We start from the raw sequence: 17866 nt of genomic DNA, 5'->3' as shown, positions 1-17866 counted from the left end.
GAACTAGGCAGTGGGTTTGTAACAGCTTAAGAAAGGAAAACATTTGAAAAGTAGTTATAAGTATGATAGGACATGTAGAGGAAATCATCTCCAACAATTTATTGTTTGGGAAAGATTTCAAGGGAAATTGGCCTGGTATGTGTGAAGAATGTGTAAGTAAGTAGAGGAATCAGAATATGCAAAGTCCTGGAGTGAGAAAGACTATAACTCAATAAAATGGAAATAGGACATTATGGCAGTTCCAGCAAAGGAGCTGTAGGATTGTCAAAGGACAGGCTCTGAAAAGAACGTTGAACTTTATCCTAAGGACCATGGAGAGTCATTGACTAGTACATTGGGTTATTTCAGCGTATTTTAAATGTAGAATCTATTTATAATATGTAGAATGCTGTACAGGAGCATGAAAAGACCTGAGAAGTTTTGCAGCTCTCCAGATGAGAAGTTTGGTAACTTATAGAAGATCATGGCAGTGGTAGGGACATTTAGTGTTTAGACTCTAGGTAAGTTGTATAGCGAAAAAAATAATAAAAAGAAGAAAGGAGTAGACAGAAAATGGAGTGATCAATGGAGGTGTAATAACTACAAAGAACAGCTCTAAGAAATCCATAACATATATTTCTTGAAAGATTTTTTGTCTTTGAAATGCCAGAATTTTATTTGCACATTAAGTAGCTTTATGTTTATGTTTATTAATTTAACCTGGTTTGCAATCACCCTTTTGATATACTGATTTAGACCTTCTGATGTCTCCTCCACAGCTCATGAGTTATTATCTTTTTGGTCTTTGTTTTCTGCTTTGGTCATTTCATTCTACGATCTTTCTTAAGAAGAACACTCATCTGTATATTATCTGTACTCTGTGTCTATCATCTTCCCTATCTTCATTTCAATTTTTAATCTCATACTGATGCATTCTGAAAGTTTGTACACACTTAACTGATTCAATTTTCCACAATATTAACACCATAATGTATTGCTCCTCATTAATTTATAATCTTATAATCTCAATTTCTATGCCTTTATTACCTTTTTTCTCATTTTTTTATTAACTAGAGATAATGACTTTTGAATTATTATTGAAGTCATAAACCCCTGAATTCTGCCAAAGGTGAATATTTTCCAAAGTATTCTCTTTTTCTATCTTCACGACATTTTCTTCTTATTGAAAATATTATCAAAAGTTCCTGATTGATTTTTTGAGAGTAAGGGCAATTAATCCATCATCTATTAATGAGGACATGTCCATCTAGTACACATTTTTTTTTTTTTTGGCTGCATTTGGTCTTTGTTGTCACACGCAGGCTATCTCTAGATGTGGCAAGCGGAGCCTACTCTTCATTGCAGTGCATGGCCTTCTCATTGCGGTGGTTTCTCTTGTTATGGAGCATGGGCTCTAGGCATGCAGGCTTCAGTAGTTGTGGCACGCAGGATTAGTTGCTCCGTGGCATGTGGGTTCTTCCCAGACCAGTGCTCGAACTCGTGTCCCCTGCACGGGCAGGCAGATTCTTAACCACTGCGCCACCAGGGAAGCCCTAGTACAAGTTTTTGATGAAGAGTAAAGTTTGTGGATTTCCTTTGGACCTCACAATATATGCATCCTGTGGGAATCTTCCAATCAGATCTTAATCTGGCCAGATGATAAATGTAAATTTCCATTAGCATACAGGATCAAAACAGCAGTGGAGGTGGGAAGGAAACCAGAACTGTGGGCTTTCTCACCCACTTTACCACCTTTTCTCCTATTTCCATATATCTCCTTGTTATATCTGGGCAGGTTTTTTTTTTTTTTCTTTCTACTTGGTTCTACCTTTATGCATGTACAATCTGTACCTGTGGCTACTGCTGAGAGAGCTTGAGTAATACAATCATGTATTGTCGATGTTCAAGACATGCACTAGGGTCAATAAAATGATTACAGATTCAGCAGTTCTTAATATTGAGAAAGACACATACACATACTTTCTGTTGAAAATCCAAAGCAAATCTCTTGTTGCCTTCTACCACACTTGTTCTATAAATATTTATTTTTTTGACTTTTTATTTAATTTTATATGATTTTATTCAATTATAACTATATATTTTTATTTATTATAAATTCCATCTGATATTTATTTTACAGTATAACACATCAACTATCCCAACATTATTTATTAAATATTTCAAATATCACTACAGTTTTAATACCATCTTTATTAAAATAGGAAAAGTCTGCCACTATGTTATTCACAATTTTTTTCTACATAGTACTTTTTGAACTATACATAAATAATACATTTCCAATCAATTTGGGGAAAAGTATAGGAGTTGTATTGGTGGGATTTCATGAATAATAGATGTCCCAAGTATAACATAATGAATTAGAAATAAATATATATTCTGGAATTTTGGTTCGTATTTTTATCTATTTATCTGTCATGGAACAAGTGCCCACATTTTAAAATTATTTCAGTATTATAAAGAAGTTCAATGTCTGGAAATGCAAAACTTTCCCCCACCTCTGGCCAATCTCTTCTTACTGTGTGTCAGCTACTAATTTTTAAAATAATATTCATAATAATTTTCTCAATTTTGCCAAAAATAATTATGTAGTTTGATTGTGAGCTTACTATATTTATATATCAATTTTCAGAGAACCAACATATTTTAAATATTTACTACTTCCCTCAAGGGACATTCTATATCTCCCATTTATTTAGAATTTATCTTTTACATAGAATTAAAGTTTTATTATTTTTAAAGGCCCTGCATTATTTGAAATTATATTTAGTAGCAAGTGTAAACTTCTACCTATACTCTATATAAAATAATATATAACAAAAGTCACATTTGAATGAAATGATTTTTAAAAGTATATTTTTCTATCATTTTACTCCTCTTACACCAATAATGAAATAACATGCACTGTATTCCATTATGATAGGCAACTTATATATAGATATTAAAAGGAAAGCAGTTGACTTGGAAATCATATTTAGTTGTTAACAACAAGTAACAATGAAAAATAATATAACTTTGAAACTCTTTTGCCCCATTAAAATAGGATGAGTTTCCATCATGTTATAAATAAGTGTTTTCAATAGAGTCTTATTTTTTAAATAACCATAAATATTTTATCCAACAAGGGAAAAATGATGGGAGTGATTATTCTTATGAATTCATAAATAAAATATTTTTCAACTATAAGAGAGTGTACCAGTAATTAAAATCAAGTTGTCTTCATTAAGGACCAACTAAGATAATGATTTTTTCTCACACAATATGATATCAAAAGAGTATTGGCTTCAATAAGGATACAAGCTATACTTCTGAATTTTTCTCTCAGTAATTATATGAATGGATTAAGGAAAAATGTCACATTCCATCTAGCTTTGTATTTACAAAGTAGTACAATACTAGGCACAAATCTGCTCAATAATAGTTGAGAGAATTGATAATGTGCTCCTCATGTTTTGCTTCTCTTCTTTTATAAAGTATCTGAACAAGATAATTCATCTTTAAGATCCCATTGAGTTATAAGACCAGGTATCTATTTGGCAAAATTAATATGCATTATGGTGATATTATTTTGGAATTTGTTAGAATTTCAAGAGTTTTCTTAATGGTTATTTTTAAGGAATTTTATAGCAGTTTATTTCCTATCTTCTATCCTAATAGGTAATTTTCTATCCTAGTCTCTAGCTACTGAAAATTAATGACAAGCTTATATTTAAAGGTACACAACAATATAATAATGGTCATAATTTGTTTAACAAATATTTTGTAGAAAAGACAATGACAGACCCTCAAATATATTATTTAATTTCATTATGTTCATTTTGCAAATGAGAAACATGAGATACAACAAAATAAAAAACTTTACCAATGGTCTCTCACCTAGTGAGTGACAGAGCCTGAATTCAAACCCTATTTCTGTTCTTCATGATGCAGTCTGTCTGTAGGGTTATATTTTTAATTACCTCTTACAGAGATATAATAAGACTACCCCTCCCAGCCAGAAGCCTTTTAAAATTTGTCAAAACAACACTTCTTAAATGTTATGTGACCTTGCTTTATAGTTTCTGATATCTATCTACATATATAAGCCTCTGTGTTATTTACCGATTTTCTGTAATAGTCCATAGCAAGAAGGGAGAGGCATGTAAAGTAAGCTTCAAAGAAGACACCCTTGGTGCAATCATTAGACCTGATATAAGTGGGGTGTTAAGGTTATTTTATAGCTCCATTTGAAATTTTTTTTGTACTTTGGAAAGTTGGAGGAACTGCAGGTGAATAGAATTCATCTTCTGCTTTCCTACTGTGAGTGCATATTTGCATAAACAGATTCTCCTCTTGCAGAGCAGAAGTGTGAAAGATCATTATTTGGGGTCTTCTCAACTTCTTTATCTTAACATAAGATGTCAGAAGAATATGTAAAGGGTGATCATCTGCAACGAATGTTTTGCATGCACATTACTGTATGTGCGTATATATATTGAGAGAAGCTTTGTTTTTTCCAGGAAAGGCAACAGGAAAGTTCTAAAAGCCTTGATATTATGGAATGATTTATTCTAAGTATACAAAACCCCGGTTATTACAAGAAGTCTGTTTACTAGAAGATCATTTAGGACATGCTCCTATCTTTTAATTCACACATCTCTACAGAAAAGCAGACTTTCTTTATGTGTGAATTGAGCACTGCAGAAGTAATTGCAAAGTGAGTGAACAGAAGTCAAGCCCCAGTATTAGCTTTCCTAATCAAATACATTTTTCAATAGCTGAACCTCCTAGTGATTCTGCCCTTCTTTCTCAGTCCCATCAGAGTGCTGCTCACAACCACAAATATCTCCTTTTAGTTCAGGTTCACTTGCTAGCTCTGGTCAGGGACACATGCACATAAGTTTTACTCTGCTGTTAATATACGTGGCTTAGGGAACCTTCAAGATGGCGGAAGAGTAAGACGTGGAGATCATCTTCCTCCCCACAAATACATCAGAAATACATCTGCATGGGGAACAACTCCTACAGAACACCTACTGAACTCTGGCAGAAGACTTCAGACCTCCCAAAAGGCAAGAAACTCCCCACGTACCTGGGTAGGGCAAAAGAAAAAAGAAAAAACAGAGACAAAAGAATAGGGACAGGACCTGCAACTCTGGGAGGGAGCTGTGAAGGAGGATAGGTTTCCACAAACTAGGAAGGCCCTTCGCAGGCGGAGACTGCGGGTTGCAAAGGGGGGAAGCTTTGGAGTCACGGAGGAGAGCGCAGCAACAGGGGTGTGGAGGGCAAAGCAGAGAGATTCCCGCACAGAGGATCGGTGCCGACCAACACTCACCAGCCCGAGAGGCTTGTCTGCTCACCCGCCGGGGCGGGCAGGGCTGGGAACTGAGTCTTGGGCTTCGGTTGGAGCGCAGGGAGAGGACTGGGGTTGGATGCGTGGCACAGCCTGAAGGGGGCTAGTGCACCACAGCTAGCCGGGAGGGAGTCTGAGAAAATGTCTGGAACTGCCTAAGAGTCAAGAGACCATTGTTTCTGGGTGCTCGAGGAGAGGGGATTCAGAACACTGCCTAAATGAGCTCCAGAGATGGGCACAGCGCAGACCCCAGAGACGGGCATGAAACGCTAAGGCTGCTACTGCAGCCACCAAGAAGCCTGTGTACAAGCACAGGTCACTATCCACACCTCCCCTCCCGGGAACCTGTGCAGCCCGCCACTGTCAGGGTCCCATGATCCAGGGACAACTTCCCCAGGAGAACTCACAGCGTGCCTCAGGCTGGTGCAACGTCAAGCCGGCCTCTGCCACCACAGGCTTGCCAGGCGCTCCGTACCTCTCCCTCCCCCTGGCCTGAGTGAGTCAGAGCGCCCTAATCAGCTGCTACTTTAACCCCTTCCTGTCTGAGCGAGGAACAGACGACCTCAGGCGACCTACATGCAGAGGTGGGGACAAATCCAAAGCTGAACCCCAGGAGCTGTGTGAACAAAGAAGAGAAAGGGAAATCTCTCCCAGCAGCCTCAGGAGCAGCGGATTAAATCTCCACAATCAACTTGATGTGCCCTACATCTCTGGAATACCTGAATAGAAAACAAATCATCCCAAATTGAGGTGGTAGACTTTTGGAGCAATTATATATATATAGATAGATAGATAGATAGATAGATAGATAGATAGATAGATAGATATAGATAGATATATAGATATATATATCAATATCTCTGTCTATATATATTTTTTTCCCTTATCTCTTTTTGTGAGTGTGTATGTGTATGCTTCTTTGTGTGACTTTTTTTCAGTATAGCTTTGCTTTTACCATTTGTCCTAGCATTCTGTCTGTCCATTTTCTTTCTTTTTTCTTTTTTTATTATAGTTTTTAGCCCTCGTTATCATTGGTGGATTTGCTTTTTGGTTTGGTTGCTCTCTTCTTTCTTTCTTTTATTTATTTTTTTTTCTATTTTTGATTACTTTTTATTTTTTTATTTTTAATAATATTTTATTTAAATAACTTTATTTTATTTCATCTTTCTTTTCTTCTTTTTTTCTCCCTTTTCTTCTGAGCCGCGTGCCTGAGAGGGTATTGGTGCTCCAGCCAGGTGTCATGCTTGTGCTTCTGAGGTGGGAGAGCCGAGTTCAGGACATTGGTCCAGAGACCTCCCAGCTCCGTGTAATATCAAACAGAGAAACACTTCCAGAGATTTCCATCTCAACGCTAAGACCCAGATAAACTCAAGGACCAGCAAGCTACAGTGCTGGACACCCTATGCCAAACAACTAGCAAGACAGGAACACAATACTACCCATTAGCAGAGAGGATGCCTAAAATCATAATAAGGTCACAAACAACCCAAAACACACCACTGGACATGGTCCTGCCCACCAGAAAGACAAGATCCAGCCTCATCCACCAGAACACAGATACTAGTCCCCTCCACCAGGAAACCTACACAACCAACTGAACAAACCTTAGACACTGAGAGCAGACACAAAAATCAACAGGAACTACAAACCTGCAAAAAGGAGACCACAAACACAGTAAGTTAAGCAAAATGAGAAGACAGAGAAACACACAGCAGATGAAGGAGCAAGGTAAAAACCCACCAGACCAAACAAATGAAGAGGAAATAGGCAGTCTACCTGAAAAATAATTCAGAGTAATGATAGTAAAGATGATCCAAAATCTTGCAAATAGAATGGAGGAAATAAAGAAATGTTTAACAAGGACATAGAAGAACTAAAGAGCAAACAAACAATGATGAACAGCACAGTAAATGAAATTAAAAATTCTCTAGAAGGAATCAAGAGCAGAATAACTGAGGCAGAAGAATGGGTAAGTGACCTGGAAGATAAAATGTGGAAATAAGTACTACAGAGCAGAATAAAGAAAAAAAGAAGGAAAAGAATTGAGGGCAGTCTCAGAGAGCACTGGGACAATATTAAACACACCAACATTTGAATTATAGGGGTCCCAGAAGAAGAAGGGAAAAAAAAGGGACTGGGAAAATATTTGAAGAGATTATAATTGAAAACTTCCCTAACATGGGAAAGGAAATAGTGAATCAAGTCCAGGAAACACAGAGAGTCCCATACAGGAAAATCCAAGGAGAAACATGCCAAGACACATATTAACCAAATTATCAAAAGTTAAATAAAAAGAAAAAAAAATATTAAAAGCAGCAAGGGAAAAACAAATAACATACAAGAGAATCTCCATAAGGTTAACAGCTGATCTTTCAGCAGAAACTCTGCTAGCCAGAAGGCAGTGGCAAGAAATATTTAAAGTGATGAAAGGGATAAAGCTACAACCTGGATTACTCTATGCAGCAAGAATCTCATTCAGATTTGAAGGAGAAATTAAATACAAACAAACAAAATCTAAGAGAATTCAGCACCACCAAACCAGCTTTACAACAAATGCTAAAGTAACATCTCTAGGCAGGAAACACAGGAGAAGGAAAAGATCTACAATAACAAGCCCAAAACAATTAAGAATATGGTAATAAGAATATAATATCAATAATTAACTTAAACATAAATGGATTAAATGCTCCCACCAAAACACATAGACTAGCTGAATGGTTAGAAAAAACAATACCCGTATATATGCTGTCTACAAGAGACCCACTTCAGACCTAGGGGCACATACAGAGTAAAAGTAAGGGGATGGAAAAATGTATTCCATGCAAATGGAAATCAAAAGAAAGCTGGAGAAGCAATTCTCATATGAGACAAAATAGACTTTAAAATAAAGACTTGGGCTTCCCTAGTGGCACAGTTGTTAAGAATCTGCCCCAGACCAGGAGGATCCCACATGCCGTGGAGCAGCTGGGCCCGTGAGCCATGTCTGCTGAGCCTGTGCATTGGGAGCCTGTGCTCTACAATGGGAGAGACCAGAACTGTGAGAGGCCCGCATACAGCAAAAAAAAATAATGAAAAAAAATAAAGACTATTATAAGAGACAAAGAAGGACACTACATAGTGATCAAGGGATCAATTTAAGAAGAATATATAACAATTGTAAATATTTATGCACCCAACATAGGAGCACCACAACACATAAGGCAAATGCTAACAGCCATAAAAGGGGCAATTGACAGTAACACAATCATAGTAGGTGACGTTAATAGCCCACTTTCACCAATGGACAGATTATCCAAAATGAATATAAATAAAGAAACACAAGCTTTAAATGATATATTAAACAAGATGGACTTAATGGATATTTATAGGACCTTCCATTCAAATAACAAGAGAATACACTTTCCTTTCAAGTGCTTATGTAAATTTTCCAGGAGAAATCATACCATGGGTCAAAAATCAAGCCTCGGTAAATTTAAGAAAATAGAAATCATAACAAGTATCCTTTCTGATCATTACGCTATGAGAGTAGATATTAATTACAGGAAAAATAATGTAAAAAATACAAACATGGAGGCTAAACAATACACTACTAAATAACCAAGAGATCACTGAAGAAATCAAAGAGGAATTCAAAAATTACCTAGAAACAAATGACAATGAAAACATGAAAACCCAAAACCTATGGGATGCAGCAAAAGCAGTTCTAAGAGGGAAGTTTATAGCAATACCATCCTACCTCAAGAAACAAGAAACATCTCAAATAAACAACCTAACCCTACACCTAAAGCAATTAGAGAAATAAAAACAAAAAAACCTCCAAAGTTAACAGAAGGAAAGAAATCATAAAGATCAGATCAGAAATAAATGAAAAAGCAATGAAGAAAACAATAGCAAAGATTAATAATACTAAAAGCTGGTTCTATGAGAAGATAAACAAAATTGATAAAAAATTAGCCAAACATCAAAAAAATAAGGGAGAAGACTCAAATCAATAGAATTAAAAATTAAATAACAACTGACACTGCAGAAATACAAAGGATCATGAGAGATGACCACAAGCAAGTCTATGCCAATAAAATGGACAACGTGGAAGAAATGGACAAATTCTTAGAAAAGCGCAACCTTCTGAGACTGAACCAGGAAAAAATAGAAAATATAAACAGACCAATCACAAGCACTGAAATTGAGACTGTGATTAAAACTCTTCCAACAAACAAAAGCCCAGGACCAGATGGCTTCACAGGTGAACTCTATCAAACATTTAGAGAAGAGCTAACACCTATCCTTCTCAAACTCTTCCAAAATATAGCAGAGGGAGGAACACTCCCAAACTCATTCTACGAGGCCACAACCACCCTGATACTAAAACCAGAAAAATATGTCACAAAGAAAGAAAACTACAGGCCAATATCACTGATGGACATAGATGCAAAAATCCTCAATAAAATACTAGCAAACAGAATCCAACAGCACATTAAAAGGATCATACACCATGAGCAAGTATGGTTTATCCCAGCAATGCAAGGATTCTTCAATATACACAAATCAATCAATGTGATACACCATATTAAAAAAATGAAGGAGAAAATACATATGATTATCTTAATAGGTGCAGAGAAAGCTTTTGACAAAATTCAACAACGATTTACAATAAAAACCCTGCAGAAAGTAGGCATAGAGGGATGTTTCCTCAACATAATAAAGGCCATATATGACAAACCCAGAGCCAACATCCTTCTCAATGGTGAAAAACTGAAAACAGTTCTAATAATATCAGGAACAAGACAAGGTTGCCCACTCTCACCACTATTATTCAACACAATTTTGGAAGTTTTAGCCATGGCAATCAGAGAAGAAAAAGAAATAAAATGAATCCAAATCGGAAAAGAAGAGGTAAAACTGTCATTGTTTGCAGATGACATGATACCATACATAGAGAATCCTAAAGACTCTACCAGAAAACTACTAGGGTTAGTCAGTGAATTTGATAAAGTAGCAGGATACAAAATTAATGCACAGAAATCTCTTGTATTCCTATACACAAATGATGAAAAATCTGAGAGAGAATTTAAGGAAACACTCCCATTTACCATTGCAACGAAAGTATAAAATACATAGGAATAAACCTACCTAAGGGGACAAAAGACCTGTATGCAGAACAGTATAAGACACTGATGAAAGAAATTAAACATGATACAAACAGATGGAGAGATATACCATGTTCTTGGACTGGAAGAATCAACATTGTGAAAATGACTATACTATCCAAAGCAAACTACAGATTCAGTGCAATCCCTATCAAACTACCAGTGGCATTTTCCACAGAACTAGAACAAAAAATTTCACAATTTGTATGGAAACACAAAAGACCCCGAATAGTGAAAGCAATTCTGAGAAAGAAAAATAGATCTGGATGAATCAGTCTCCCAGACTTCAGACTCTTCTACAAAGCTACAGTAATCAAAACAGTATGGTACAGGCACAAAAACAGAAATATAGATCAATGGAACAGGATAGAAAGCCCAGAGATAAACCCATACACATATTGTCACCTTATCTTTGACAAAGGAGGCAAGAATATACAATGGAGAAAAGACAGCCTCTTCAGTAATGGTGCTGGGAAAACTGGACAGTTGCATGTAAAAGAATGAAATTAGAACACTCTCTAACACTATACAGAAAAACAAACTCAAAATGGATTAAAGACCTAAATGTAAGACCAAACACTATAACCCTCTTAGAGGAAAACATATGGAGAACACTCTATGACATAAATCACAGCAAGATCCTTTTTGACCCACCTCCTAGAGAAATCGAAATAAAAACAAAAATAAACAAATGGTACTTAATGAAACTTATAAGCTTTTGCACAGTTTATACAGAAACCAGAGACAAGACGAAAAGACAACCCTCAGAATGGGAGAAAATATTTGCAAATGAAGCAACTGACAAAGGATTAATCTCCAGAATTTACAAGCAACTCATAGAGCTCAATATCAAAAAAACAAACAACCCAATCCGAAATGGGCAGAAGACCTAAACAGACGTTTCTCCAAAGAAGATATACTGATTGCCAACAAACACATGAAAGTATGCTGAACATCACTAATCATTAGATAAATGCAGATCAAAACTACAATGAGGTATCACCTCACACCAGTCAGAATGGTCATCATCAAAAAATCTACAAACAATAAATGCTGGAGAGGGTGTGGAGCAAAGGGAACCCTCTTGCACTGTTGGTGGGAATGTAAATTGATACAGCCACTATGGAGAGCAGTATGGAGGTTCCTTAAAAAATTACAAATAGAACTACCATATGACCCAGCAATCCCACTTCTGGGCATATACCCTGAGAATCCATAATTCAAAAAGAGCCATGTACCACAATGTTCACTGCAGCTCTATTTACTTCCATGGAAGTAACCTAAGTCTCCATCGATAGATAAATGGATAAAGAAGATGTGGCTCGTGTATAGAATGGAATATTACTCAGCCATGGGAGGAAGCACAATTGGGTTGTTTGTGTTGAGGTAGATGGACCTGGAGTCTGTGGTGCATAATGAGGTGGGTTGGAAGGAGAAAAACCAGTACCGTATGGTAACACATATATATGGAATTTAACAAAAAAAAGAAAAAGGTTCTGAAAAGCTTAGGGGCAGGACAGGAATGGAGATGCAGACGTAGAGAATGGACTTGAGGACACGGTGAGGGGGAAGGGTAAGCTGGGAAGAAGTGATGAGTGACATTCACATGTATACACTACCAAATGTAAAGAAGATAGCTAGTGGAAAGCAGCCAAATAGCATAGGGAGATAAACTTGGTGCTCTGTGACCACTTAGAGGGGTGGGATAGGGAGGGTGGGAGGGAGACACAAGAGGGAGGAGATATGGGGATATATGTTTATGTATAGCTGATTCACTTTGTTATACAGCAGAAACTAACACACCATTTTAAAGCAATTATACTCCAATAAAGATGTTAAAAAACTTTAAAAACCCTAAGGAAAAAAAAAAAAAAAAAGGAACATGATCAATCCAACGTACTTCTTTGGGTTTCAGAATATTAATTAAGATATTAAATATATTTTTAAGAAGTGTGGTTTGAATTTATGTTAGAGCTTCTCAAAATTGAAAATGCCTAAGCTCTTCCACTGAAAAGAAATTTCTGGAAGGTGGAGTTCAGGCATACATGGAACAATAAAAATAAATGAAACCAGGCTTCCCTGGTGGCACAGTGGTTGAGAGTCCGCCTGCCGATGCAGGGGACACGGGTTCGTGCCCCAGTCTGGGAAGATCCCACATGCCGCGGAGCAGCTGGGCCCGTGAGCCATGGCCGCTGAGCCTGCGCGTCCCGAGCCTGTGCTCCGCAACAGGAGAGACCAGAACAGTGAGAGGCCCGCTTACAGCAAAAAATAAATAAATAAATGAAACCCCTGTTAAATATTTATATGGGCTATTACCTATAGAGCTGGTTGAGCTTTTATCTGGAGCTTTTAGTAAGCTTATAAGCTTGGACCAACTTTGCTTACATTAACTCAGTGCCACGCAGTGAGGTTACAAATATGAAGAAATATATATGGTCGGAACTAAGTAAATGTGTTTCCTCTATACTGCTTACTTACCCCCTCTTGACATGTCTGAGACATCCTTCCCTGAATGTCATAAATACACTGAGAGTAAGTTTGTCAGTGACACGCACCAGAGTCAAAAAACAATTATATCAATATCTTGGCTTTTCCAAAAATCTGTGGTTTCAGTGTAAAATAAAATGATTGTCCTAAGGAATATTTGCTGAGATATATTTTTCATTTCTATTTTTCATGCCTCTCCCTCCTTCTACTACCTTTTTTTTTTTTTTTTCCTCCCTCTCTCTCTTTATTCCTGCACCAGAGCAGGAATGGAGAATAAAATTCTGGTAAAATAGAGAATGAGAAAGATGAGACTCAGATTCTGGTGTTAACGTCTTGACCTTGCTCTTCCCTCAAACAGCTTCTGAAATTTAGACAACAGATTTTCCAGAAAAGATACAAAATCCAAGAGCAGATTCACATAGAGAGTTGAAGGCAAGTGAATATCTACCGTAGAATTAAAACTGATGTACCTTTCTTTATCCCTTTCCTGCTGGTTAGAATTGTCTCTGATGGCTGGAAGTCAAGCAAAGTTGAACTGTGAGACAGCAGACTTATTGCTAAGGATAAAGATAGTAGAACACTGAGATAGGAAGTTCTTGGCTTTGGATGACTTATCCAAGCTATTTGCAACCCTGGACTAGTTGTCTTTTATAAACATAAGTCAGAACTATACTTTAATCTTCTTAAAGTCATATTATTTGAACTTTCTACTGTATGAACCTACTCCTTGCTCACCTATAACACTTTAAAATAGTGGATAGAGGAAGAAATTAGAAAAACCTTTTTTGGTGTAGGACATTTTTTCCATATATGCATGGATCAGAGAAACAACATTTGCCATGTTAACAAAGTTTCAAAGGTGCAGCAACACAGCAGGCATAGAAAAGCACCATGCCCATGACCCTGAGGATGCAGCAGGGCAAACACATTCTAACACAACCATCTCCAAGTGACACTCAGTGATACTTGAGAGATACTTTTAGGTCGGGGAGAATGGGTAGAAGCACTTGAGATCTTGTAATTTTCGAAATGAAGGCTAGTAAACTAATGAAATTCTGGTATCAACACTAAATGGCATAGAATGGTAAATCTTTTTGCAATATGTATTGAATTGGGAAATAAAGACCAGACGATTGCGTCTTAATCCCAGTTCCCGAAAAGCTGAGCCTGAGACAAAAGCTTATTTGGGGACTAGAATCACTAGGAAAAGTGAGAGAAAAGACAGAGCAAGAATTACTGGCTTTTAAATATACTTTAAACTCAATGTGAGTTTTAATTTTGTTCATCAGCCTAAAATATATGTATATATGCCACAAATGGAGACTGAGATACAGAAGTCCAGGAGACATTTTCTAGTAGAGGGTAGAGATGAACACAGGGTAGCATTGCTTGATAGAGTGGTTAAATTTCAGTCAATTTGATCCCTATAGGGAGCGAAAGAAGGAGATTTTATTGATGCAGTATACACACAGAAGAATAATACTATAGCCTAATTTTATTAGTGCATAAATTTAATTTTGTCATCTAAAACAGGTAACTTCAAATAAAATCTTAAGTGACAAAATGTACAAATCACATAATACTCTGTACATAAAACCTTTCCTCATCTCGAACAAACTGTTAAAAAACAAAATGCAACTGAGTACATTTTAAAGATCTTACTGGCTTTATTCAAAGATTCACGAATTTGGAAGCATCCAATCTAGCAGATAGGAAGGAGCTCCAAGGAGCTGTATAAAATAAAAGACTTTTATAAGGAGCAGTGAAGTCCTGGAGGCCACAGGACCCCCCCAGGTCCAGGGGCCCAGAAACAGGGCACTCACTGGGTCAGTGGTCAGAGCTTAGCTGCCCGGAACGCGTGACCTCATTGTTAAAACTAACACTTGTGTCTTTTTTTCTTTCTTTCTTTCTTTCTTTCTTTCTTTCTTTCTTTCTTTCTTTCTTTCTTTCTTTCTTTCTTTCTTTCTCTCTCTCGCTCTTTCTTTCTTTCTAGAAAATGGTTTCACTTTAATATAATGCTATGAAGAAAAAAAATTTACTACTACTAGGCAAAAAAGTAGATTGGTTATTGTAAGGCTACTTTCCTTTAGGGGACGGCAGCAGTCTATCAGGCAGATTACCTAACTAGTACTGATGTGGTGATTCCTGTTTGACTGGTCCATTTCTGGGAGAACTCAAACTGTAATTAAGGTAAATCTCAGTTTGGTGACTTGTGGCTGTTCACCGAAGAGAAAAAAAAAATGTACAACACAAGTTCTGACTTTAGTTTTATTTGGGGCCAAATGAGGACTGTATCCAGGGAGACAGCCTCTCACATAGCGCTGAAGAACTGCTCCAAAGAGGTGGGGCAGTAGGTTAGTATATATGTAATTTTAATGAAGGAGGGGTACGTGCAATCAAGCACACATTTTGGCAGAAGGTTGCTGCTGGTCACAAGGGGCTGATGTCTCAGTTAATAATTTTAGTGCTTTTCTAGCTTTGAGAACATGCAAGAAATTGGGCTCATAAAATCTTCGGAAAATATTTAACTATCTAAAGGTTTGTTCTGCCAGTTTTTCCCAGAACACAGAGTACCTCATTTCTGTTCTCCAACCTGAAATCCTTTCAGGGTGTGTTGAAAGACAGTGACTGTGGTGGCTAGTGACTTAATTCTTGTAGAACCAGCTAGCGAGTGGCAATATTTAGTTGGCAAGGTTTAGCATAAGTGAATCCATTTTGGGGCTGTTGTCTTATTTTCAACAAAATACTAAACTAAATATGAAAAGTTTAATAAAGAATGTTTAGAACTATTACAGGCTTCAGATATTAACATTTTGTAAAACAACTTTAATATGAAAATCCAACTTTTAGAGAGATGAAGGAATCAATTTGAAGAAGTAAACGTGTACATGTAATATTTTGATTTAGTAACCAAACTTAGGTTGAACAGAGATAGTCACTAGGATGACTGAGTTTGAATTCACAGTCAGCTTGGAGTCAGGTTAGCTTTAGAGCCAAGATTCAATTGACTAACAGGAAAAAAAAAAGGACTACATCTCACATCCCACAGTTTGTAAACTATGATTTGCACCCATTTAATGTAGGGACTGCATCTGGGTTTGCTAAGATTTCAGGCCAGGGATGGTTTGCATAATGGGCCAAGTAAAACTCTTAGAATTATAGTCAGTTTATAGCCAGTTTATTTTGACAGATGGTTATGGCACTGTTGGAAATGGTTTGCAGAGATAAGAGTGGAATTACAAAGCACTGCCCATTTACTGAATTCCAATAGATGGTGAAAAGGCCACTTTTGAAAGGTAACTTCAGGATGTTTTCAAATACTGGGTGTCCAGCAAAGGAAGGTAAGAGTTTGTGAATGCAGCCAGTTATGTTCTTGTGATTATATTATAATCCTTATTACTACTAAGAGAACCCTTAGAAAGGCAAACAAGAATGATAAATCTTAAGTGCAGGTATCAGACTCTGAATAGCCTCAAGCAAAACAAAAGACAATTAACTGCCCAGAAAAAGTTATTTCAGGAGAGAAGAGTCCATATAGCCACATATGCAACTATGACCTTGGACATGCTTGTTAAGGTGTTAGCATGTCAGTGACCTGAGGAAAGAGGTTATGCATGAAATAAAAGTGCTGACCTGCCACAAGCAAAAGAGGAAATGTTATTTTTAAAGATGCAGTTCCCTCCCAAGGGGAAGGGAAATTTGTATCTCAGCCAGGCCAAAATGTCTCTGATTGTTTGAGAAAATGTTGCAGCAATGTCAAGCACCTTATTTCCCAGAAGCAGAATTACCAAACAAACAGTCTAAAGAAAACCTCTGAGGCTGTTTGGGCTCAAAACCAATAAGGCTTCTATGATTATGGCTGAACGTCTGTGTCTTTTGAAACAAGTTTTGGCAACGTTGCAAGTCTCTGAATATTCAGGATACATTTCTTAAATTTGCACTGGAAGATAGATGAAAGTGTGCTGGAATTTATACTAAAATTAGAGTTTGTGTTTCTCAGGACACTGACCCAAGGACACTTACATTAAGGAGGCTTGGAAATAACTACTTAGAGCTGGCTGTTAACAGGCAGTGTCCCTCTTAGCTCCAGGCTTTATTTCTACTCCAGTTGTTTACCATCTACTGAAACTCTAAAATTTGGTGAGGGGGTGTATTAATTTCCTATAGCTGCTGTAACAAATTCTACAAATTTAGTGGCTTAAGACAGAACAAAATTATCATATTATAGTTCTGGATTTTAGCAGTCTGAAGTCGATTGGCAGGCTGAATTTCTTCTGGAGGTTCGAGGGGAGAATAAATTTCCTTGCCTTGCCAGCATCTAGAGGCCAAGAAGATAAGCCATCTTCTTTGGCTTATCTTCCCTTACTCCACCTTCAAAGGCCATATAGCATCATCAAAGTTCATCCTCGTTTTTCTCTCTATCATATATATACACACACACACACACACACACACACACACACACAAATATAGAGAGATCTATGTCTATGTTTTTACCTATAGCCTCTGTTTTCATTGTCACAGCTCCTCTTGGACTCTGATTCTCCTCGCACCGGTCTTTTATGAGGACCCTTGTGATTACATTGGACCCACACAGACAATCCAGGAAAATCTTACCATCTCAAGATCCTTAACTTCATCGCATCTCCAAAGGACTTTTTCCATATAAGGTAACAGATTAAAAGGTTCCTGTGTATTAGGATGTGGAAATATTTAATCTGTCTATCACAAGGGTGATGTGAAGTTGGCCTCTATCTCAGTAAGTTAAGCAACAAAGTATGGGCAATGAAAGTACTGTGGTTCCAGCACAAGTCTTGACAGCCGTCTTACAAATCCATAATTTTGACTGGAAACTCTTATTTCCCAAATCAAGATTAGGACTTGTCACATCATATATTTATTT

This window comes from Orcinus orca, chromosome 5 (assembly GCF_937001465.1).
Source record: "Orcinus orca chromosome 5, mOrcOrc1.1, whole genome shotgun sequence".
Lineage (NCBI taxonomy): Eukaryota > Metazoa > Chordata > Mammalia > Artiodactyla > Delphinidae > Orcinus > Orcinus orca.
Note: the sequence above shows the minus strand (reverse complement) of the source record.